Source organism: Calidris pugnax, unplaced genomic scaffold (assembly GCF_001431845.1).
Source record: "Calidris pugnax isolate Ruff unplaced genomic scaffold, ASM143184v1 scaffold196, whole genome shotgun sequence".
Lineage (NCBI taxonomy): Eukaryota > Metazoa > Chordata > Aves > Charadriiformes > Scolopacidae > Calidris > Calidris pugnax.
The window spans coordinates 4,051,602-4,075,484 of record NW_015091042.1 but is presented as its reverse complement, the minus strand read 5'-3'; the positions used below and the strand labels follow the sequence as shown (position 1 = coordinate 4,075,484).

The window sequence follows — 23,883 nt, the reverse complement described above, 5'->3', positions numbered from 1 at the left end:
CCTCTCTTGTTTTACTCTATTCCCTGCCAACTGGAACCACTTGTAAAAGGACACCCCCTCTCCCCAGCCCTGGCACACTCACCATTGCACTGACTGAAGGGAAAGATTTCAAGAAATTCTGGCTCAAGCACTCCCAGCAGAGCAGCACCATTAAACTTATCCCCCATCTCATAAGTAGCCTTCTCGACTCGGTAAAAGCCTGTTTTCTTTTTCTTTCAGTTAATGCTCAGGTACCTCAGCTACTTCCAGCAGACAGCTGATGTGACAGACATTAGATTTGATGAAGAATTCTCACAACTACACAGGAAATGGGCAGTCAAGCACTCCCCTCAGCCATCCCTTCCCGTGGGGATCATTGGGTAAGAATCGGATTTTTATTACTGTTTATTTTCAGGGTCTTGGAGATTTCTCTAGCTCTAAATTCGGATCCGTTCAAGAGATGAAACATGCCTACCTTTCAGCTTCTCTGGTCTGCAGTGCTGCAGAATGCCACACAATTTACACTAAACCAGAATTTAATAGTGCTTTGACGGCTGGCGCTCACGATTTTATGAGCTGGTAGATTAGATTTTCTCCGTTGCAAACCTAGATAAGAGTTTAAGGTGGCAGGTTTTGGTGAGTCTAAATTTATCAGTTCCTCTGAACGTAAATCTACATCAAAGAGGATGGAAGTTAAGTACTCACCTTTTCAGCGGCACCTTTGTTCGGAAGCCAGCACAGGGAGCGACAGCCAACAGCGCCTGGCTCACAGCACACCCTCCGGCTGCGGGGGGGAGAGAGGAAAATACACAGGATTATAAATACACAGGAAAGAAAGATCAAAGAGTCCTTTAGTTTATACACCTATGGAAATCACTGCACACGAGCTGAGCAAACAACCCCCTTGTTGTAAACGTAAATTGTTCAACCAGGCAGTGCACACACTATTGTGCCTCCTTAAAAACCCAGCAAGTGAATATTTCTTAATCACTAAAACGGATCCCCAATTATATAAAGGGAAAAGCAGGAAAGGGAAGAATATGCAAAAAACCTCCTGGCTTGTTTTAAGAGCTGACAGCCCACCAGTCAGAGCTGCAGCTTCCATGACCATAAGCATCACGGTACTGAGAACTTAAATTTCACAGGAAGACCTTTTTTTCATAATGAAAAAGTTAAAACAGCCTCAGATGAAGTCCTCGATACCAGTGCTCAGACAGCAGCTTAAATCCTTGTACAGCTTGCATGTAGAGACCATGTACAGCAATGCAATGGAGCAGCATAAATTCGCTTTCTCTTCACGCTGTTTGAAAACTAAAGTTCAGGGTTTTTTGCTTTGCAAAGGAAATCCCCAGTATGGGTAGACCCTCCAAATTCTTTAAATAATCTCCTCAAATTAATCCCAGGGCTGCTTTCCAGTCAACAGGAATCAGCCAGCAAATGCCAAGCATAGCCACGTAGCTTCCTCTCACAAGGCAGAGACTCGGGCAGTGGCTCTGTGCAACTTGTCGGTGGCACACACATGACATCCATCCTGACAAGAAGCCACCAAGAGCAGTGGTGAACCTCAACACCTTTTGCTATTTACCCTATCACACAAGCCAAATGGAGCACCTCGGGCTGCTCTCCATCCTCTCAGATGCAGTCAAACTGACTTTCTGGCTGCAATTTAAGATGCACTTTGGCTGATCAAGAAAAAATTCTCTGCTTGCCTTGCTCTCCGCTAAAAAGGCTTTGTTCCTGTTCTGACCATCCCATCACTTGCAGACTGGCTGCACCTAACACAAATAGTAGCTCACATTCTGGGAGCTCCCTCACCACCACACACCTAGAGGCAAACAGGAATAAAACCAGTTCCAGTACCTAAAGGGGGTTATAGGAGAGATGGAGAAGGACTCTTGATCAGGGAGTGGAGCGATAGGATGAGGGGTAATGGTTTTAAACTGAAAGAGGGGAGATTTAGATTAGATATTAGGAAAAAATTCTTTGCTGTGAGGGTGGTGAGACACTGGAACAGGTTGCCCAGAGAAGTTGTGGATGCTCCATCCCTGGAGGTGTTCAAGACCTGGCTGGATGGGGCTTTGAGCAACCTGGTCTGGTGGGAGGTGTCCCTGCCCAGGGCAGGGAGGTTGGAGCTCTATGATCTTTAAGGTCCCTTCCAACTCTAACCATTCTATGATTCTAAACCAGTGCAACTAGACCTATATATCTGGGATTAGTTTGCTCCCATTTATTTGCAGCTACAGCGTTTAGGCAGAATGTAGCAAGACAATGTACTTGAAAGCCATTCCCAAAGCTTATTCACCTTTCTTCTCCCCTTATGTCTTTTTACATTGTTTGCCCAACTGTTCCTTTTTTAAACGTTTTTCTAAAGAAAGACAGCATCCAAGATTGGTACTCAATAATGTAGATTTGAATTGGCAGGAAGCAATAGGAAGGCAAAATTAAAGAGTTAAGAGAGGCTGCCAACATGCCTTAATACCTCAAAAGCAAACATAAATTAAATGGGTAAAAGAGACTTACTAAATTATTCAATCTATTTTCATCAGAAAGCTGACTCTTTGATGTGAGATTATTTCCTGACTCTTTCTACCAGTCTTACGTATTATATATTTGTTCTTATATATTTGTTCTTCCAACCTTTCCTTTGGGCAGACTATGCTATACTTTAATAAATTTCATAATCTCATTCCCTTGTTTCCAGTTATGCCCCTTCCCACCTTACTAAATTAATTAGTTTCTATCTTTCAAGTATGTGCCTCTCAAATATTTGTAGACTCTTATCACGTCTCTCAGCTACACTTCTAGTTATCACACAGCCAAGGTAGGCATGTTTGCCTGTCGGTCCCTTGGTCTGCACTCATTCGTCATTTGTCCCTCAGCTCTCTTCAGGTGGTTTACATCTGTCTAGAAACAAGATGCTTTGGCCCGCACACTTGGCAAGTTAACTCTCACAGTTGTTCAAGAAGGAACTACTCTTTAATTTGTATAACCCGAAACCATATTAATTTGATTTTTGCTGCCATGACGCATCTGCAAACTGATTTATCTGCTGCACAGCAACCCAACCCAAAGGCTTCTGGTGCTTGGAAAAACACTAGTGCTTTTTCAGTTTCACTTTTTCCCTGGCGCGCACACAAACATGTTCCAGGTTAAACTCTTTTTGACTACATTCTCTCTGGTGCCTCCCCAACAAACAGGAAATACGTAATTTTGATACTCTCTCACTATTTCTAGTATTGCTAGTTCTTTTGCATTAGCGTCTTCATCTGCATCTGATTCACCTCCAACATTCAGCATTTTAGAAGTTAAAAAAGCAAACAACCAGCCTGTAATAAAGGTGTTAAAAACATACAATTCTCAGTAAGATCCAACGCGACAAAGTCTCCACATGGCTAAACATGTTGCTCAGCACTACTGTGTTTACATTTCTATGACTTTCTGTTGCAAATTTCCAACTCTCAGCCTAAATTACCTAATGCAAAAGGAAAAGACCAAAACAGACAATCCAACATACCTTAAGCCAGGTAAAATATGCAGTTAAACCGACAGCACTGTCAGAAGGTGGCAGGTATCTGCCTTTCTTCCCCTCCCTTTCCCATACATTAACCAGCCACACATCACCTTTGAAGTGCCGCCACTGCCCTGTGCTGGCACACACTGGGACAACCCAGGTGTTTTTCAACTTTAGATTTAATGCACTGTGCATCTGCACAAATTGCAATGGCACCATCCACCAGGTTATGCAGGGACAGGAGACGAGTGGGACTTTGAGAAGAGACACCACTGAAAAATGTCCAAGGGATACTGGTCCTGTAGTCCCATTTGTAAGCACCACCTCGGCAGAGGAAAGTAAACCTGAAATCCTACAAACTGGGAAGTCTGCAAAAAGCCAAAGACTTCGCAAGAACAGAGGGAAGGAGGATTCTTCTGAGCATGTGAACACCGAAGATTTCTGCATAGTTGAGGGGACAAGATGAATTGAACACAAGGTAGATCTGTTAAGGAGCTGCATTCTTTTAAGGATTAGAAAAAAAACCCGATGGAGTAAAGGAATACAAGAACACATTGTTTATTGGAACTTTCTCAAAAGATTTGGTCAAGTCCTTCACAAAGAGCTACTCAAGTCACTGTGCAGGCAAAAAGAACAAAGTACTGTCACAAGCGGGAAACTGGCAAAAGGAAACAAAACAAGAATCACTGATCAGTTCTGAGCGTGGAAGAAGGCTATTTGTGGAGGTCTCAAAGATTAGCATCTATTTTCTTTCAGGTTGTTATTAAACAGTTGCAAAAGAAAGTAAAAACTGAAATAAAATTTCAGCTAAACACAAATTTCAGTGGGGTTAGTTGAATACATGGAATAAAGTGGATGAGTTTAGGAAATTCTAACAGAGAGAGCCTCTGGGCAGTTTGGGGCCACAGCAACAAAGAAAATGGGAAAGAAATAAAAACTAGAAAGAGAGAGGGAGGTCTTTAATTATGAGCTATAAATTACCTGTAGTTACTCTGTAAGAGTTTGTGTTGTGTGTCAGTGAAAACTGTCATTTGATCATCATGGTAAAAAAGCAAACAAGACATTTAGAAAAAATAATATTGACATTATATATAGTAACATTGTTTAACATAACTCTTTCTTGACACATATCTTCACCTTCAGCGTGTTTAAGTCCACCTTGACCACTGAAAATTATCAGGGCAAAGAATATGCTTAAAACTGAAGGGAAACTATACAGAAACAATTTCGGTATCCTTGAAATCACAGACAACAGGCTTGGAAGGAAATTCTTTCAGGTGGGATCAGGGATATCTAAAGCATTCCTGACACATTTGCCTGCTACCTCGATTAACATCTTCCAGAACAGAGCATCCCGAAGGTCCCTAGGCAATCCAGTACACTGCCTAACTGCTTGCGCTGTTGGAAAGGTTTTCCTGAAGTCTACTTTAATCTGCCAATTTAAGCTCTTTACTTATGGTCTTACCTGTGTGAACAAGGAGAAGAAACTGTTCTTTTTCTCTTGGCAGCACACTTTAAAAAATTTAAATTGCTTGAACTTCTCCAGCCTGAACAATCCTGATTGTTTCACTCTTTCCTTGTAGGCCACGTTTTCATTGCTATTGCTTTCTCCTCAGCTACTTCCAGTCAGTCCTCACCTCTCCTCCGGTATGGTGTGTAAAACCAGCTCCAGCAGCCCATCGTTCCAGTACACAGCAGAGAGGAAGGCGGCTGTGGGCTGGAAGGATGTCTCTCAGATGCTGGGCTCTCCTTCATACACATTATTTGCATTCTTGACTCATGTACAAGGTATGATCCACTACAGCGACTGCTTATTTTCCACCAGCCTACTACTTAGCTAGAGCCTTCGCTGTTCAGTATTTGTGCAGCTGATAAATCCTGCCTAAACTATATGTTTACCTTAAGCAACAACAAAAACATGGTAAAATTAAAAGTCAAGTTATTTGAAGGGAGGAATTAAGGGAGAAGAAGCTGTGCGTACTCATGTAATCCATTATCAGAGCAATATTTTAGTAAATACTAGCAATAAATACGAAAATAGAAACATCTTTAGCTTCTACAAACACCAAGGAGATAGGGATTTATACAATTTGGGGTGTTCTTTTTCTAGCCTCCTTGTCTTTCAGTGGGATGTGTGAGCTTAAATCTCTGAAGTGTTTCTGAAACTCTCACTCATAATCACATAATTGTCCATTATGGAGATTTTATCACTTCCTCCAAAACAACTGATCACCAGGTACCACTGGAAACAGAAAACCATATTACACGTATCATCTCTCTGGCTGGATATGGCATTCTCATCTCTTTTTTTTTTTTAATTTCTCCTAAGTGCATTTTATGACGCACAGCAAGCCAAAACGGAGATCAGGCTTTATAATAAAATGAATTATGATAGCGAAGAAATATAGTCATGAAACGTGAGGTAGAAATTTTTCTTTTATGTATTTGTGCATGGACGTATGAGTTCTGAAAGCTATCATACAGTATTTATGGCAAGACCTAAAAACGTCACCTACAGTTAAAAACAGGAAGCTGTATTTTGCGATCAAATTGTTGAGAAAGCATTGTTAGTGTTTGTTTCAACCATATTCTCATTACATTATGGCACACACCGAAAGGCTTCAGCCAAGGTTAGGATTGCTATGTATTATGTATCTATCCAAACACATACACAAGCACACAGCTGTATCTGTATATATAATCAGATTTCTGTATGCCTAACAAAAGACAGTCCCTGTCTCAAAAGAAACAGAGATAGCACGCAAGAACTAGAACAGAAGTTTTACCCTAATTTGACAAAAACAGAACTGAGGCAGCAATGAAGTAAACTTCACAAAGTTCACATGAAAAGCAGAGCGAGGGACCTAGGTCAAATTTTCTAATCCCAGTTACAGCATATTAACCACAAAACAACCCTCCTGCATTCCTTTCCCTAACCACCAAATAACACACAGATCTAAGATGCCGACGTGTAACACTCATACTCACAGCAATACTGGTGGCTAAACAGCACGTACCAATTCTCCGAAAGAAAGCAAGAAATACTTTCATTCTCTAGTGTCCTGAATTTAGGAAGCCAGTATCGCTGTTTTCATTCCTCCTTCTCTGCCAGTTCATAGCAAAGGCCGACACGGGCAGGGTTTAAGGGAACAATTCATTTCGCAACTGAAGCAAACTAAGGACTCGGTCGCTGCAGTCCAACTCCAGCCCTTGGCTGTTAAGTCGTGAGAATTAAAAAATTGCTTTAGTTACTTCACCCTGAAAACAAAAGTATCACGGATTGCTACTAGGACTGCTGGAAAGAGAAAAATCATGCAATCATGCCTTAAGTTAAAGTATAGTGCTTCTGTATGCAAACAGGCTTTAAGAAATTGAGGAATAACTGAAGAAACATTACCAAAACCCTTGCAGACATTTTCATCTACGCTTGAAAAAAGCATGCAAGAAGAGGTGAGAGTGGCATCAGAAGTGAGCGTGTATTTTCCTGGAGAAAATCAGAAACGCTGCAGGAAATGATGGAAAAGGGAACAGCTGAACCAGAAACCAGGTTAGAAAGGGACATCTCCCCAGAGCCCTAACAAATCCATTACAAGACCCTAGGGAGATGTTAAAAAACAAGGGGCTTTTGTAGCAACGTTTAACACTCCTTTGTGCTCCACGGCGCATATATTGACCGAGAAGAGCCACGCAGCACACTGAAACTAAAAATACAATTGTGCACCGAGAGAAGCTAAGAAGACAAGGCAGCCTTTGATCAAAGACAGACACACACACACACACAAGGTAACAGGCTGCGGAAGGGCACAGGCGATGTGAGAAACACTGATAGGGGTTTATTTCAAAGAAGAGGGAAGGAACCACAGGGAGCGAGCTGGCGGAGAGCATCGCGGAGGTTAGAGCGGCAATTTAGAGAAAAGCCTAATGCAGCGTCACAGGCAAAGCACAGTCTGCAACGAGCCAGCCAAAGAGCCAAGGACCAACGGGCACAGTGGGCACAGGGGAAAAACCATCTCACAGGGTACTTTTACGACCCGTTTTGTTCATTTTATATTAATGATAGCTTTCTAATCACTGTATGTTTGTATCCAGGCAACAGGACCGACCGTGCATGTAAGAGATCAGGATGCTATTAATATATTTTTAAGCTGGGGCAGATGACAGTTTTTTACGGAGGCAGTGAAGAATCCCAGGCCTTGCTCTCTTCCCACCAACTGGAAAAAAAAAACCCTGAACCATCCCACTCACACTCCAGATTATACACTCTGCTGCCATACAGCAGCCAAATACTCCCATCACACAAATTATCACGTGATAAGCACCAATTCCACTTCTATCCTGTGATACAATTACTTCCAGTCAGAAGACGGAAAAAGATCAGCAAAAGTTGGCAGGAAACGGGTAATTGGGACAATTCATAAACTTTTCAACTTGCTTTCCAGCATGTCGACAGGGTCCTGTGAAAACGGGGGGGAACATGGGCCAGATTAATTCTGATGCTGCCGTGGATACAGTCTGTTGTCCAACTCTCCCACCTTTGAGTGAGAGGTTACAGTTCCTGCTCTCATCCTGTTTCTCTCATGCACAGCTTTCAATCTAGCAACGTCAGAATGATTTACAGAAGAAAATAAAAGAGCCCTCCCAGTAAAGATAAGGTAATGTATGCGAACAGCTAAATGGCAGTGGGATTCTCTGGCTCATGCCAGAAAGAGTAGCACACCGACCTCAGCTAAATACAGCATCCATCCCCTCTATCCAAAAGAAATGCCTCTGCGCTATTAATATCACCAGATGAAGCTCAGCTGTATAAATAAAACCTCTCATTTCAGCTGAGTCTTCATCATCTCTCTGGCATCCATCACCTTCTCCTCTTCACAACAAAACTCTCAGGAGGGCCCTTCAGTGTAGGCTTTTCATATCAAGCCTGTTGCTCAAGTACCCCTGGACAGGAATGCAATCTGGTTTTATTATCTCCTCTTGGCAAGGTAACATTAATGAACGATTAGGTTGGAATCAAAAAAATAATAAAAAAAAAATTCCAAACAATGAAGTTCTGAAGGAAATGTTCAAGTTAAGTATTTGCAAGTCAGCATGGTTTAAAATGGAAATGCATTGTCTGGAAGTCAAGGGGACCTGCACGCTCTTTCAAGAGACTCGCTGACGTGCTGGATGACCTTGAGCACATCACTTGATCTTTCCCACATTAAAAAAGAATTTCCTTATATGACCTCTCTAGGTACCTCACTTTGAGAATTAAAAAATAAATACACTGTAAATCCTCCTATTATTATTACTGCTGTTACTATGGGGGCTGGAACTGTCGTCAGCAAACAGGCAGGACATAATTTAATTTTCTTCAAATATTTATTATGCGACAACATACCCATCTGTTTAACACTCACTATATTTAGTTTCTGTCTTAAAAAACACAGGGAAAGAGAATACCAGCTTCTGCCTCTCACTTCCACATATCCATTCCAGCCACATATGCACTAATAAATGGCCACTATCCTTTCAACTGTAGCACACAAGAAATTGCAGGAAAGCAGACAAACTTTCAGCTTGGATGAAAACAATTCTAATCACAAATTTATTCTTCAATATGCCGAAAACAGAATCCCTAGTTTTAGCAGTATTAAATAAATGTTAATTTCAGCATTGAGGACAAAGGACAGGATATGAAGAAAAATGGTAGGAAGAGAGGAGAAAGACGGCAATAAAGCACTAGGCACAACAACCATATGCTAAAAGAGGATAGATATAAGAATATTATATACCTACACAGAAAAAGTAACTTTTCAGGACCATTAATTTCTCTCCATTATTATGAAATAAACCATCATTCATAGGTAACAGCTGTTACACAAAGGTGCCTTTGGCATCTAAATGTATTCTATTTGGACACTTTTATGAAAAGCTTCTCTTCTCTCCATTTGCACTGTACTCTTCCATCTGCCTGTATGCAAAATCTTTACCTAACACGTCTCACGTCGTATCACTGGGACTTTGAGATAATGTAAGTCAAGGAGGTAGCAAAAAAATCTAAACTAATTAACAGACACTGACTGAATTTGCTAATGAGGAAAACAAAAAAAAAGCAGAAGGCATGGGCTCAAATGCACTCACCTCCTTTTATTCTTCCCTATTCCCTCCTCTACTATTCCAGTCCTGAGATCATGAACCTCTCCCAACGTACCTCAGCTCCTGGCAGCAGCATCCCTTACCACGCCAGTCCTGGTCCACCAGAGCAATTCCAACACACAGCTCAGCCCAAACTGTGAGTACGCCCTAATTTTATAAAGCTATTTATAAACTGTGATAGCACATCAGGTCAGTCATGCCTCTCTCAGAGGCCAGTATCTGATACTGCAGCAAAAAAGGGCATGGAGCCCAGGCCAAAGAAACTCCAGTGCATTGGCCGAAGGTAGAAATGCAAAAAGATGCCCAAAGTTATGATGCTTGGACTGGTTTTAAATTTCTCTTCAGATCTTCCATTGCTGACACGTCTTCCTGCATTTTCACAGAATCAAAGGATAACATAACAGTAACACAATTACATCATTAATTACTTTATTAGTATTTGATGGCTGAATAGATAACTAACAGCAACTCCCTCACCAAGTGTCAGTATTTTGTCCATCAACTACAGATGTTTGATGACTTGCCTTTTTGGTCACAAACTACAGACACTAAATACATGAAAAAACTGATTTTTTAAAAAAACTGGGATTAACAGAACCAGTAAGAATCTAAATATTACTTTTTTGCACACCAAACAAAGAGAAACTATAATTTAGGAGGGACAGTGATTGTTCTGAATCACTTCTGTGTTTACAACCATAACCCACCAGCTCAGTTTCTCTCTTGGGGCATCTCTCACTTATTCAGGAGCCTACTGGGCAGAGAAGGAACAGGTAGCCCTGCCGAGCCCTGGCTGTGCCCTGATGCCACAAGGGAGCATCAATGCTACAAACCAACAGAGTCAGGGATGCTCTGCAGCAGCGTGTCCCACCACTTCAGGTGTGGCAGAGTAAGACTGGATAATACATGGCCTTTTTATCTGGAAATGACAAAGTAACATCAACAGGCTGCCAGAGGACCTCTTAATCCACCAGTATCCGACCCATAGCAGCAGCACGGAAACACAGCTGCCCACTTACGAGTCACACTCCTCTGGAGCAAGGGTTGAGCATCGGCCTCTAACCTCTCCTCGGTTTCTCAACAAGGACAAAGGTTCAGACAAACAAACAGCAGATAAACTTCAGTCCAAAATGAGATAACGCTGGACTTCATTTGAATAGAACACGATTCAACAACATGTTAAAGATGTGCCACTGTCTGCCTGATACATCCATAGGTCTACTCTATGTGTTATAGTTCTTGAAGATACCTCCAGAAACATTTTTTTCACATTATTCCTCAACCCCACCAAAAGCTTGCATTTACGTTAAGTAGCCTGCCTGCACTGTGCAATATGTTTCTACCTAATATTTTATCATCAGTGTAATAACCTGAATATAACACCTTATTTTTAGTGGGATACTCATAATTGTTTTGTGGTCTGGCAAAAATCACAGTTATTTAAAACATTTCAAAATGTCATTCTGAATTTGGCCTATGACTCATTCACATCAATACCCCACCATCTGTACTGTCCAGTTCCAGGTACTCCCAAGGCTAGCAGAAGAAAGCCTTGAAGACAAACGTGCAAAATAATCATCAAGAAAAGGAACCCTTCTTATTATCTTTCATGCTTAGGCATAATCTTAAGGAATATCTTAAGATATTCCTTAATCTTAAAATAATCTTAAGGAAGATGCCTGTCCCTTCCAAAAGGCCTTAAAAGTTTGTTTTCATGTGCAAGATTTGTCTACGTAATATTTACTACTCTTGTAACACATAAATACCAGATTACTTTTGACCCCACAAAGTTCTGGCCTCAGTGAAGTACTGCAGCAAGAGTGCAGGGTTCCACAGACCAATCTGTGCGCTGAATGAAATAGTTTTCCTCTGGCCAGAACTAAATTTGTTACTTTCCAGTATCACTGACAGTTTCCCTTTCTGATGGCAGGAGACTATCTATTCCTAAACCACTACTCAAAACAAGAAATTGTCAATACCTGTTTTACAGACTATTTCATAAATAAAAGGTACTCTGCAATGGCTGTAATTCATAGAGATGCTGCAATGGGTATGAAAGCTACCAACAATGCATACACTACACCTTCTGCATCTGAGATGATGCTTCTCAACCGCGGCATTACCCTTCTGTGCCCATGCATCAGGGCTTCAAGAGCAGAGCTCAGAGCATCGCCCTCACAGCTCAGCACCGAGGCACAGGAACAACAGGACCAAAGTCCTATCGTGAAATTACCAGCAAAACCATCATCATGAAGAACAACGGTCAATACAGAGTTTTTAAGGGGCTGCTGGGTTTTCTGAGCACATTTCAGCACAACTATAGCGTATGAGAAAGAGATGCTCATCCCTTGATGGTAGGAACAAGCGTAACAGCTGTACAAATTAGATATTTTCTGGAGTCTTCTTCCTCTGAACTTGTCATCAGACATAATTCCTACCTGCAGTTTGCAACAGTCAGTGCCTCCATGATGCTGGCTGACAGAATTAAGAAAGCTGTATATATAAAGACCAGCCAAACGATACCCAAAAATTACTGACAAAGATTACTTAGCTAACTGACAGAAAGGAAGAAACACACTGAACAACCCATTCAGAGATTCTGATATGGTAATTTGTCCTCTTCATCCACTCCAGATTGTTAGTGCAGGCTGAGTAAAACAAATTTCCTTATACTTTTTGCTGCCATGAAGTGGATCTTCTGTCCGGATCTGGCCTGAACTCCTGACAGAAGCTGGAGCCAAACCCCCATCAGTGTTCTGGTTACTTTCCCCACCATCACCTGAAAGCCTTGATAGGAAGTGTGTGACCCTCTCCCCAGTTAAGAAGCCTCCCATAGCCAGTAATTTATCTCTTGCAATTACAAGTGGTCCTGAAATAGGTTAAATATCTTGCTATCCATCTTCAGAGGAACTCTTATTTGATTTCAGTTTCTCTTGTATTGACAACTGGAAAACACAGATGGGTATCTAAATACCCATAAATAAAGAGATCCAGTATTATCTCCCTGATGTTAGCCATCAGGGGCTCACTTGGGTCAAACAAACCCTCCATTTATTAGAAGAACAATTCCAGACAATTCAACAGTTTTAAAAATATTAAATTAAGATATGTCTCTGATAGGCCTAACAATGAGATCACCACTAATTCTGAAATGACAGAAGCTTATGCAATGGTTTTGAGTCATTTGATGCTGGCAATGACCAAGTATCAATGACATTGTGGTTTTAGGACATGGAAAAAGGTCTTTTGGCACTTTAGAGCAGGATTATGACAAAGACTGCTCTATCTCGATGAGCCAGAGACATTCAAACTGGTCATACACCAAAACATCAGTGAAACAGCATTTTTTTATGAGTTCGTCATGTTTATCTAATGTTAAGAAGTTAAATATGATGGGTATTTGCTGAGCTCCCCCTTGTCAACACAGGCTGTAAGTGAAGATGGCCCCACCTCCCTGACTCTATTCCCTCTCTGCAGCAACAGAGGTACAAAGACTACAGCTTCTGCTGCCCCTCCAATTCCACGTATGCTTCCAGCAAATCTGTGACACAATCCAGTGACACCTACTTGGAAAACCTTCATTTTTAGCAGGTCCTGTGAAAAAACAAAACAACAGCCCACCATCTATCCACAAACACTAAGACAGGACAAAGACCTGCTACTGTTTTCCTGTCTCTCTCCTTTCATCACTAAGAATTCAGTTTAACTACCTCCAAAGAGTAATCTGTGTTCTATTTAACTCACCGGTTTTTACCGTTCCCTGAAACAGTACTGACAAATAACTAAAAATAGTTACTTGCTAATTAAGGAGTCAAGGGGGTGGGGAACAGAAGACCCAGCAGGCACCTTCCACCAATGCATGTTATGCAGATGAGATACAAGGCAAGAGCATTTTACAAAAAGGCCTCAAGCAAATGCCATTTTCCATTTGATCCCAAAAAAATAACTTCTAGCACAGACAAATTACCTAAAGCTTCAAAACAGCTGAATTCAGTGTTGGGCACAAAATGAAAAGGTCAATTACAAATCAACATCTCCTTTAAGTTCCTTTTAAAAACTTTTTTATAAGAGCTCCTCCGCATTGATTTTCCTTCTTCTGCCAAAGTTTCTTTTCCAAGCCTCAACACCTTGCACAACAAGTTTGTTCCTTAATATGGAAAACATGCATCCAGTGCCTTTTTCCTGTGGTGCTGCTGACAGAGGTAGAGGAATGTGAATCACTTCCTGTTTGTTGGTTGTTGTTTTTTTTTTTTTAAATCTATCAGCAAAGTCTGTGGCTGTCTCCCACCCCAACGTTATGCTCTGGAAGATCTGATCCCACCGCCAGCCCTCCTTCCCCCAGTAAAGTGCAAGCGGCTCCACAACCAGCCCAGTGCAGCCCTCAGAAGTGAAAAGAACCCCAGTTCACTGAGTGTTAACCTCTCTTCAATGTGAAGACATGGATTAGAGCTAGGTAATATGGAAAAAAATGGGTCTGCTTTAATTATAGTGCCTAACGAGCCACTGACTGCACCGAGATTTTTGGTCAGGACGTCTTAAGAACGAAGAACCAGGTCACAGGACTGCTCAGCTCCATCACCACGTGCAACACAAACAGGAATAACCTAACAAAAGATACTCAAGTCTACAGAAAACACAGCAACTGCACTGAGAACCCCCAAATTTAAGTCCATACAGATATAAATTACAAAAGGAGCAAACCTCCTGGAAAAATGACGTTGAAGTCTTGAAAACAATTTTTTAAAAGTGGGGTTTTTTTCCCCTCAAATGGAAATTTGAAGTATAACTACTAGAACAACTCTGGCAGTACACCACTGAGATGCAAAGGGAGTGATACCTCTCTGAACTATTGCTTCAGTCTCAAGTCTAAAAGGATTTCCTCACAATCACTGACAATAACTTGTTTTGTCTTAAGAGTTTGCATGTTAGCTATTACGTTAGAACATATTCTGAAGCTGCACACTTCTTCATAGCCAAGATGAACTCAAGGTAGTCAGTGATCTGGGCTGTTAGGATTAGGAGAGGGATCTGATCAACATTTACCCTACTGTCTGTGGGATCTGCTCATCCAGCAGTGGATTCCTGCCCATTTCCTTGCTCTATTTCTAAGTTTCATGGCTTGAAAAATACCTGCGACATTGTATGTTATTCTTGCATTTTTATCCCCTAGAGAAATAGGGTAGAAAAAAAGGCTGGCCTGATAAGGAAAAAGAAAATACCCCATTTGGATAAGATGACTGCAAAAGGAAAGGAAATTACTGACTCATAGGCTGTATAATAAGCTGTTTCACAGGACCTCCCACCCTCAACCTCTCTGCTTCCTTTTTCCCTAAAAAAGCGCTTAGATCTATGGGTTTTTCTCCCTGTATGCTAGCAAAGCTTCATTATCATTTAGGCCAAAACATTAATGCCATTATCGCAGAAGAGAAAACCAAAGGACAAAATACAGGAAGTAATTCAAGGTATGACTTTTTTTGCAACTCATTATTCCCCAAAGACGGGGAAAAAAGCCCCAGCGAATGCAGCAAACTCAGCTCCCAAGGTCTAGTATTTCAAGGCTGGAAATTGCACATATCACTCTATAATACCAGTAAGAAGAATTAATACATAAACAATGCCTGCTTAACTCACACGGTTGGGTTCCAAAAGTTCAATTAATACCAGGAGGTATAAAAACCCCCTTCAATCTGCAGCATGCTTTCTTCCTTAAAGTAATTACAAAGGAACATGTATAGAAGAATGAGTTGGGGAAAATTAATTTTTTCCCCCTGTATTTTCATGATCCATGTAAGTGAGAATTTGTTTTATTTGAAGGGGACGCATTAAGGTTGTATAAGCAAAAATTAATTCTGGTATGTTCTACTTTATAAGTGTTTGTCCTCACAACCTTCAGAATATCTGAATATGGTGGTGCACATCCATACACGTGCCTCTGTGTCTCTCCTCCTGTCTCCAATTTCCATGTTAAAACAAAATCCTAAATGATGAATTCCAGTACACAATCATCCCACTGATATCACATGGGCAAGGCTATCACCTGATCTGCCACAGGGGCATCCTGAGCTAACCAGAGATTATAGCAACTACAGGTGCTTGTTCTCAGTGCAGAAGAACTATAAAAAGGAAGCAGCATTTCCAGAAGGTCCTGAACTTGGAGAATTTCTGTGTTCTTGGACAGCTAGGCCTTCAGATTCAGAGACCTGGATTCCACCCAAGGCACAGAAAGGTGCTACAAACCTTTATATCTACTTCTTACTACCTGTATCTTAGCTATTTCATCTTCTTTTCTCCTTCAGAGCCGTTCTCTCCCACCTAACCTGTTATAATCTAACCTTCTCATGTTCCTCATGCCATGTCTGCCCGTCCTTGAGGGTCACCTGTCAGTTCCCTGTCTAATGTTTCCCCTTTGGCAGCACAAGCTGACAGATGCAGTACCCTCCTGATGGAATATTTTCCAGTTCATTAGCACCCAAAAGCCTACTGGCACTTCAGCATGTCCACCATTTCTGTGAACCCCACTCATTTCCTAGAACTGGACATCTTTTTTCAACAGCCGTAGTCTCCGTTTCCCACACCCTTACAGCTTCAGCATCCCATCTGCTCCAGCCCACAGCTCCTGGATGTCCCAGGACAGGAGTTCCCTCTTGTCCCCTCTAGAGAATGTGTCCTGTGCTCCACACACCCTTACAGCTTCAGCATCCCATCTGCTCCAGCCCACAGCTCCTAGATGTCCCAGGACAGGAGTTTCCTCTTGTCCCCTCTAGAGAACATGTCCTGTGCTCCGGGTCCTGCCATCCCTATAGAGTCCTCCTGTCCCCCTCCCAGGGGGGACGGGAGGACTCTATAGGGACGGCAGGACCTGGAGCACAGGGCAGGTTCTCCATTCTGGTGTGGCTCCAGTGTTGACCATATCCAGAAGGCAGGGACCTGCAGTCCAGGGGAGAAACCAGGGTCAGCCCCAGGCTCACACACGCTCACTGGGGATGGGATCTTCCCAACCAGTTCTACAAAGTCTCCTGCACACTTGAATTACATTTATTCCCTTGACATTGTATCTCTTATCTAACTCTCATGGGAACGCAAGAGTATTCTAGCTGTAATGCAAAATCAATAACCATATATTATATATATTTTGTATATAGGCTTCTGTTCTTTTTGGTGGTGAGAAACACAGCAACAGATGTTCATGTTCACGATAGTTCATTTTCATTTCCCTGTCCCACCTATCCACGTTAGTGAACAAGACACAGATTTTCTGGAGTGCAGTGAGCACTACGTGGCTCACTTCAGTTACCAACTCTCTTCTTATCCGTCCAGTTCATTTTCATTTCCCTGTCCCACCTATCCACGTTAGTGAACAAGACACAGATTCTCTGGAGTGCAGGCACAAACCCACTACGTGGCTTACTTCAGTTACCAACTCTCTTCTTATCCGCCTACATGCAGAAAATAAAATAAATAAATAGAAAGGTAAGACTACTTTTCCCCCAAAAGGGGAATTGAGGTGTGGTGGTAAAGACTAAACCTTCAGTAGAAAATGCTGCAACCATTGTAAGTACTAGCCCCCAAAAGACTCTATGCTTCCACCATCCTTTGATGAAAATTTACATGGCAAAGTGCTGAAGCTGACTCAGCTCTATTTACAAATACTTCAAATACTTGTATCTCTTGCTGAAAAGTAAGCTCAAAGTTTTCTAAGGCAAAGGTAATGTGTATTGTATACTTTAAAAACATACAGTATGGTTTAGTAAATGTTTACCATTATTTACCCACTGAAACGAAGAAAAAACAACGAAGCACATTACAAAAACCTTCTGAAGAGAAAAGAACTTTCTCCTTTTCCAATTTGCACACCTGCGTTGGGAGGGTCTCTGGATAAAGGCAGTGGCCAACCAGCACATGCTATTTAATTGTGAGGAGCAGCATGATGTGGTGTGGTAAAAACAGCTCAGAAGGCTGGGAAATAGCACTCACTGAAAATCAATAGAATCCATTAGGGGTGGAAATCTTCAGAGGACCTCAGATGTACAGACATCACAGATCCCTCTATGCAACGAACCTTCCTGAGATAAAGCTGCTCTTTAGAACAAAGTAAGACCTATTGTGCAAATCGTCACACAACGAACAGCTCTCCTAACCAGAAATACACTGCTTTAGAAAATGTAGCTTTTTATTGGAACTGACTTTCGGGCTTCCTTCAGACAGCTGACATCTTTCTCCAAAGCAACACAGCAGAATGTCTGATATCTGTAAACTACTCTAGATCTCATAGTAACAGAAGAAAAACAATACATTCACTGTTTAAACAGTGCAATCAGGAAGCGCTCTTAGAGAAAAAGCCACGTCAGCTATCACTACTGGGTGGTGACTGGTTTGTAATCTCTGATATGGGGCCTTCCAGTCCCAGCACCATCTTTCAAAAAAACAGCAGCTGGAGCACAAAGATGAGAAACGTCAACATTGATTAAAGTTAAATTCCAATTTTAAAATTTTAGAGCCATATGAAATTTTCAGACTGCTGGGCTTTGGGGGGAAAAAAAAAGCAATGCTGGCTTTCAAAACAGGTTTCTGATCTCCTGGAAAATCCAGATTGGTAATGTAGTAAAAGCCAACATCCCAGCAAGAATGAAGGTCCCCTGTTGCAGGTGCTCTCAACCTCACCCCACGCATCCGCCCTTTCCTCACAAACCATCTGCGTGCAAATGGTCAGGAGGAATGGGGGTTACCTCAAATTCTTAAGAAGTTGACACACTTCACTGGAGCGAGCAGCAGAAGAATATGGCAGAGGTAATCTTATGACTGCCTGGCTCTTGGAAGGGGCAGGGGGCTCTGATGAATGTATTTATTGCTGTAATCTTGAGCCAAATGCCTAAGGGTGGCTGCTATTTCAAATCCTCTAAAGCCTGTGAAAACAGATAATCCATTGTTTGAAGACTTTAACTAAAAAAGACCAAGGTTGCGAAGCCTGAGGCAGAAAGAACAATGAAACACCAGACAGGAGAGCACTTAGCATTCGTTTGCTGCCCACATATTGCTGTGCTCTGCACACTATACACGAAATAGCAGCCACTGGACCTCTCTGTCGAGAAAGAGCTTTTACTGAAGAAGAGGAAAGGGATTCCTCTGCCCAGTCTCACAGCTACCTGCTCCCAGATGCACTATACCCCAAAGGTTTTACCTCTTCGCAGTGATTAGCTATGCCCAATATGAGCTACATTAAATAGGCATAGAATTTTTAAAGGACTTGGCACTTGCTCTGGTAATGAGGCCCCTTTAATAAAATGCCTCAAGCTGAATACTTAAATATTGCAGCATTCAAAAAAATCAGTAGTCATTTATAACCTCTGCAGCTAGTACATTTAAAGCATGATGATGCTGTGCCACCAGTGCAATGGTGATGCTGACTATGGTGGTTTGGGCTGGGATAGACTTAATTTTCTTCATCGTAGCTAGTATGGGGCTATGTTTTAGATTTGTGCTAAGACCAGTGCTGATAACACAGAGATGCTTTAGCTATTGCTGAGCAGTGCTTCCACAGAGTCAAGGCCTTTTCTGCTCCTCACACAGCCCCACCAGTGTGGGGTGCACAAAATGTTGGGAGGGGACACAGCCGGGACAGGTGACCCCGCTGACCAAAGGGACATTCCATGCCATACAATGTCATGCTCAGTGTGTAAAGCTTTCCTGGAGATGGCTGAACACCTGCCCATGGGAAGCAGTGAATGAATTCCTTATCTTGCTTTACCTATTAAACTGTCTTTATCTCAACACATGAGTTTTCTCTCTTTTACCCTTTCTCATCCTCTCCTCCATCCTACCAGGGGGAGTGGGCAAGCGGCTGCATGGTGTTTAGTTTCCATCTGGGGTTAAATCACGACACTGCCAGTGTGCAGGAAGTTTGCCAAGCCAAAAGAACAACACTGTATGACTTGCTCCCCAAGAGGGAGACCCATACCCAAGCAACCTCAACAGGGGAAGAACTACTCCACTCACTGCTCTCATGTACTGCTTCCTAGAATTTGCCATTTCCAAAACCAATAAAAATTAATAAACATTTCTAAGAAATTTTGATGTGACATTTCCTCATCCCTGTTTAAGATGCTCTTGGGTGACAGTGGTGGGACAAAACATCTTTTTCATCAGTATTGCCAACTCAAAGCTAGATTCAGCTCAGTACTAGTCAAAAGTAATTTCTACTTTCTTCTTGCATTGCCCACTGATCTCTATTTCTGCCATCTCAATGAGGCCAGCTGTACAGGCAGGAGAAAGGGATGAGAAGCCTCTTCACATTCACAGGAGGGATTTCACCGCAGTAGCCAGTCCGTTCCAGTAACTTTACTTGAAACAAAACATTTATTTAGGCTTCTCCTTCCTTTTCTTTCAAGACAGGTGGAATCAAGCTAGATAGCAAGATTTTTCCTTTAAAAAAAAAAGTATTACATAAGGATACTTCATTGTAGGAAATCTAAATTTAAGATTTGAGTGTTAGCTTATACGGTAATGTCTGTGCTTACAAGGTCATTCCCATTTCATTTGGCTGAAAGCTCCCCCATCTTACTCTGGGCATCACGAAAGCCCTGGCACGTGTGCTCACAAACCTTGCAACCCCTTCCCCAGCTCTGTCAGCAGTTTCACAGCTTCACTGGAAGACAGCTATAGAAAAAGGTCATGACTGCAAAGGACGATGAAACTCCATATAGCCCTGGGAAAAGTCACAGATATCCCAACAGAAGCTGTGTAACACCAGTGCCAAAGGGCTGCAAAGACAGGACAAGACCAGTAGAGCTCTCAACACTTGTTTTCAGGCTTAATGCCATCAGTCCCATCCTGGCAGAGCAAGCATGAGGTTTCTAAATCACTAACTAGCCCATGAAAAACAAACAACCTCTGCACCCCTACCTAATGCTTTCTCCAGATGAAGCCTAATGACAGGGGGAAAAAGTCTTGTATTTGTTGTTTACACCCTACATCTGTATGAAGAGGCATTTGTCTGTATTGGTTTATTATTTAAAAGTTCGTTCATTTTTAAAACTACTCAATAGAGATGTTACAGGCATATCCTCCCAGAACAGCCTTGCTTATAGTGCAGACACTGTATCAGTTTCCACTGTTTTGTCTCCCAGCTTTGCCTCTCGCTGATCTTCACCCTTGCACAGGATGCATTTCAGGAAGATATAATCGCAGGAAGGGGAAGGGGCCTGAGCACTCACAGCAACTTCAGTCCCTAAAGACCTGTCCAGAACAGTTTAATGGGTCAGACCGTGAGTGGCAGGGTGCTAGGAAAAGATGTTGAGGAAAAGACAGAAACATCTTTTTTTTTCTCTCTCATTTTTTTTTTAACAAGGTTTGAAAAAAAAAAAAGCCCAAGAACCACTCTATAGAAATATAACTACCTTTCTGACATAATGTCTCATGTCCTTCTCGTAATTTGCACAGGAACACAAAGCTAATGCAGCTCTGCTCATCAGAGAAGCTGGCAGGTCATGGAGCAGGACACAAAAAAATACAGTGCAGAACCTGTGACCCCAGGTCTGGTCCACACCTTGATCAAAGCGACTGCTTTCCTTTTCCCCTGGCCACATCTCCCGATTCCTTCAATCCTTCCCCTCAGAGGAAATCACTATATAAAAATTAATCCCTTGTTCAATTAGAAGTGGAAAAGAACAGGCAGCAAGGAAGGGCTGCGGTTACTGGCGCTCTGTCTGCTGGGCACGCAGCTCGGCTCTCATCACGCTGCCTCTTCCTGACACCCTTTTGTCCTTTGTCGTGACCACTGCTTGTTAAGTCCAGCCTAGATAAAAAAAATTAAAAATTTTGCAGGACTGATGCAAAGAGAAACAGCTTGAGATTCCCCTTCACCTTACACCATGTGGAGCTGTACTTTGAAGGGGATCACCTGGCATGTGTTTAGGTGGTCACACCTCTCCTCTTCTCCAAAGACAGTCCTGGTACCTCAACTCATCCTACCCCCAGGACACTCTGTGCTGTGCCAATACAACAGCATCTGAGCCTGGCTGGGTTGCATACTGATCAACTCAAAAGTAAAATTTTCTCCCCTGGAGAAAGATAACACGGGGGGAAAAAAAAAAAAAAAAAAAAAAGAGGCCTGTTTTGTTCTGTTTATTTTAATTTCCACATCAGTTTCCTGACCCGGAGTGGTTGTGCCAATATTGAGAAGGGTCAGTATAGGACTGGATTCCTTTCCTCAGAGGTAGCATCAGCTTAAATACAAACCAAGAGGAGCACGTTCAAAGGACATCTTTACCCTGTTTTCATTTAGCAACAGGAAAAAGCTAGGACTGACATATAGGTAAGATAATTATACTACAGCTCTACATCATGCAAAAGAATTAACTGTAACAACCTCAGAGAAACATTATACTCAACACCAACTGCAATTAGGACAATCCCTGAACACCAGCTTGCTCTTAACCTGCCCACACACGCCACGCTCGACCCAAAGAGGCTCCCGAGCCCTGCCTGCCACCACAGGCACTGTCCTCTCACCTCTGGTTCCTGAGGATTTTGCATTTAAAAGTCATGTCGGGAAAGGCAAACATCAATATTTTGTTGGAGGCACAGCAAGTTTTCCTGCAGAAAGCCCTGTGTTTACATGTTTACATGGACTTGGGCCATGGAAACCTACCCTGTTCCACGCAGGGTTACACGGTACCGAGCTATAGACACTGAACACAGGATAACAGCACGTTTTCCTGGGAGCCTTGACTCGGGGAAGGAGGCTTATTCACATCACGCTTTGATGCAAGTGGCCAGATCTGAAGCAGGAACATAAAGGAAGGATGTGGACGAAAGCCTGCAGACAAAACTATATCAGGAGACAGTGACAGATCTCTGCTGAATAGGAAGATGATTATGACTCAGCCAAAAGTAAAGCACAAAAACGAAGCTACAGCTGAAGCATCGCTGACTGAATCCAGACTATTTAATTAAAAATGAATAAAAACAATTAAATTACAAGTAACAAATTAAAATACATTATTTGTAACTGAAGTGGAGAGGCTGGGAGAAGCTTGATGTTTCAGAGGCGTTCAGGACAATAGATCAGACATGGAGACGAGCAATTTATGCCAGGCTTCAACGCCGAAATGAATCTGCCTCTTCACAACTGCCGGACTCGGCCAGGATCCCACTTCATCCCACTGAAAAGACGGATTCCACACTGTGATAGCTCCCATCGCTCTCCCGACAGGGGAGTTCAGGCAGCTGATGGAACGGGGAGCTGCCGTAGCCCTCACGCAGGGCCACCCTGCGTTGATGGATGCCGTGTCTATACTGGTCTCTGCCTGCTCTTTTTCATCCCTCCGCAGCCCCCGGTAACTGGAAGGACGAGCGGTTCCCCGACAGGAAGGTGCCAGCTATTTCAATTTTCTAGCTCTGCAGCCGAGACAAACGATGCCACTTCAAAGACGTCTCCGCACTTGAAACAGACCCACACACCAGTGATCCCCAGAAGAGAAACACAAACAAGACACCGCTGCCGACAGATGGAAGAGGGCGGCATTTTAAGGAGTCAGCCAAGACACCAACCTTTTCTCCACTGAAAATTTCTATCTTTAATTAGATTACACAGAATTCCCAGCCTTACTATGCTCCTTGTTCACCTTGGGCCATCAAATATCAAGAGGTATTAAACTTGCTGTGAAAGTACATTATTCATCTCAAGCAGGGATATACAGACACATTGCGGCACTGTGTTGGGCCACTCCAAGCCTGACCCCACCATTCCTTCAAGGTTGAAATTTCCAGCAGTGCAAAACCCAGATTGTGCAGGAGAGAAGCCTGACTCTTTACAGAAAGAAAAAAATCACACAGGCCATTACTTGACATTTTGACATTCAGCTTGCTTCCAGAGCCAACTACAATCTCAGCAGTTAAGGTTCTGAACCAAACAAAGACCTTCTCATCACCTGGTCTAATTTCTCTGGGACAGGCACGGCTGGCCAGGATTGCAGTAGGGTCCTGGTTACCAGATACAGGGGAACCACAGAGGCAAGGGCAAAGAGACAATCAGCCATTGGAAAACATGCCATAATATTCATCATTTGCCAAAGCTTTCAAAATAAAGTGTGAGTGGCACAGAATCACTGCATTAGATAAATAAATAAATACCAAGAGAAAAAGTCCTCTAAATATGGGAAAGGTAGTTAAGATCAGAGAGATAAAATTATGTAAATCAATTATCAGTGAAGGTATTAAAAATGCTAGACTGAAAGCAGTTCAGGATTAGGAGCAAG

General features: G+C 42.3%; 1 protein-coding gene across 3 annotated transcripts in view; it reads right to left on the bottom strand.

The window, feature by feature from the left end:
- Window positions 1–6,551, bottom strand: part of NDST2 (N-deacetylase/N-sulfotransferase (heparan glucosaminyl) 2) — a 128,508-nt gene extending 121,957 nt beyond the window's left edge. The window contains exons 1-2 of one of the 3 annotated variants that reach the window (XM_014956284.1): window positions 6,508–6,551; window positions 685–763 (exon numbers count right to left, since the gene is read on the bottom strand). The gene's annotated coding sequence lies outside the window, so the exon portion shown is untranslated. Of the gene's footprint in view, window positions 1–684; window positions 784–6,507 lie in introns of those variants that run through there. The other 2 variants (XM_014956286.1, XM_014956282.1) reach the window with 2 other exon arrangements.
- Window positions 6,552–23,883: the final 17,332 nt, after the last annotated feature.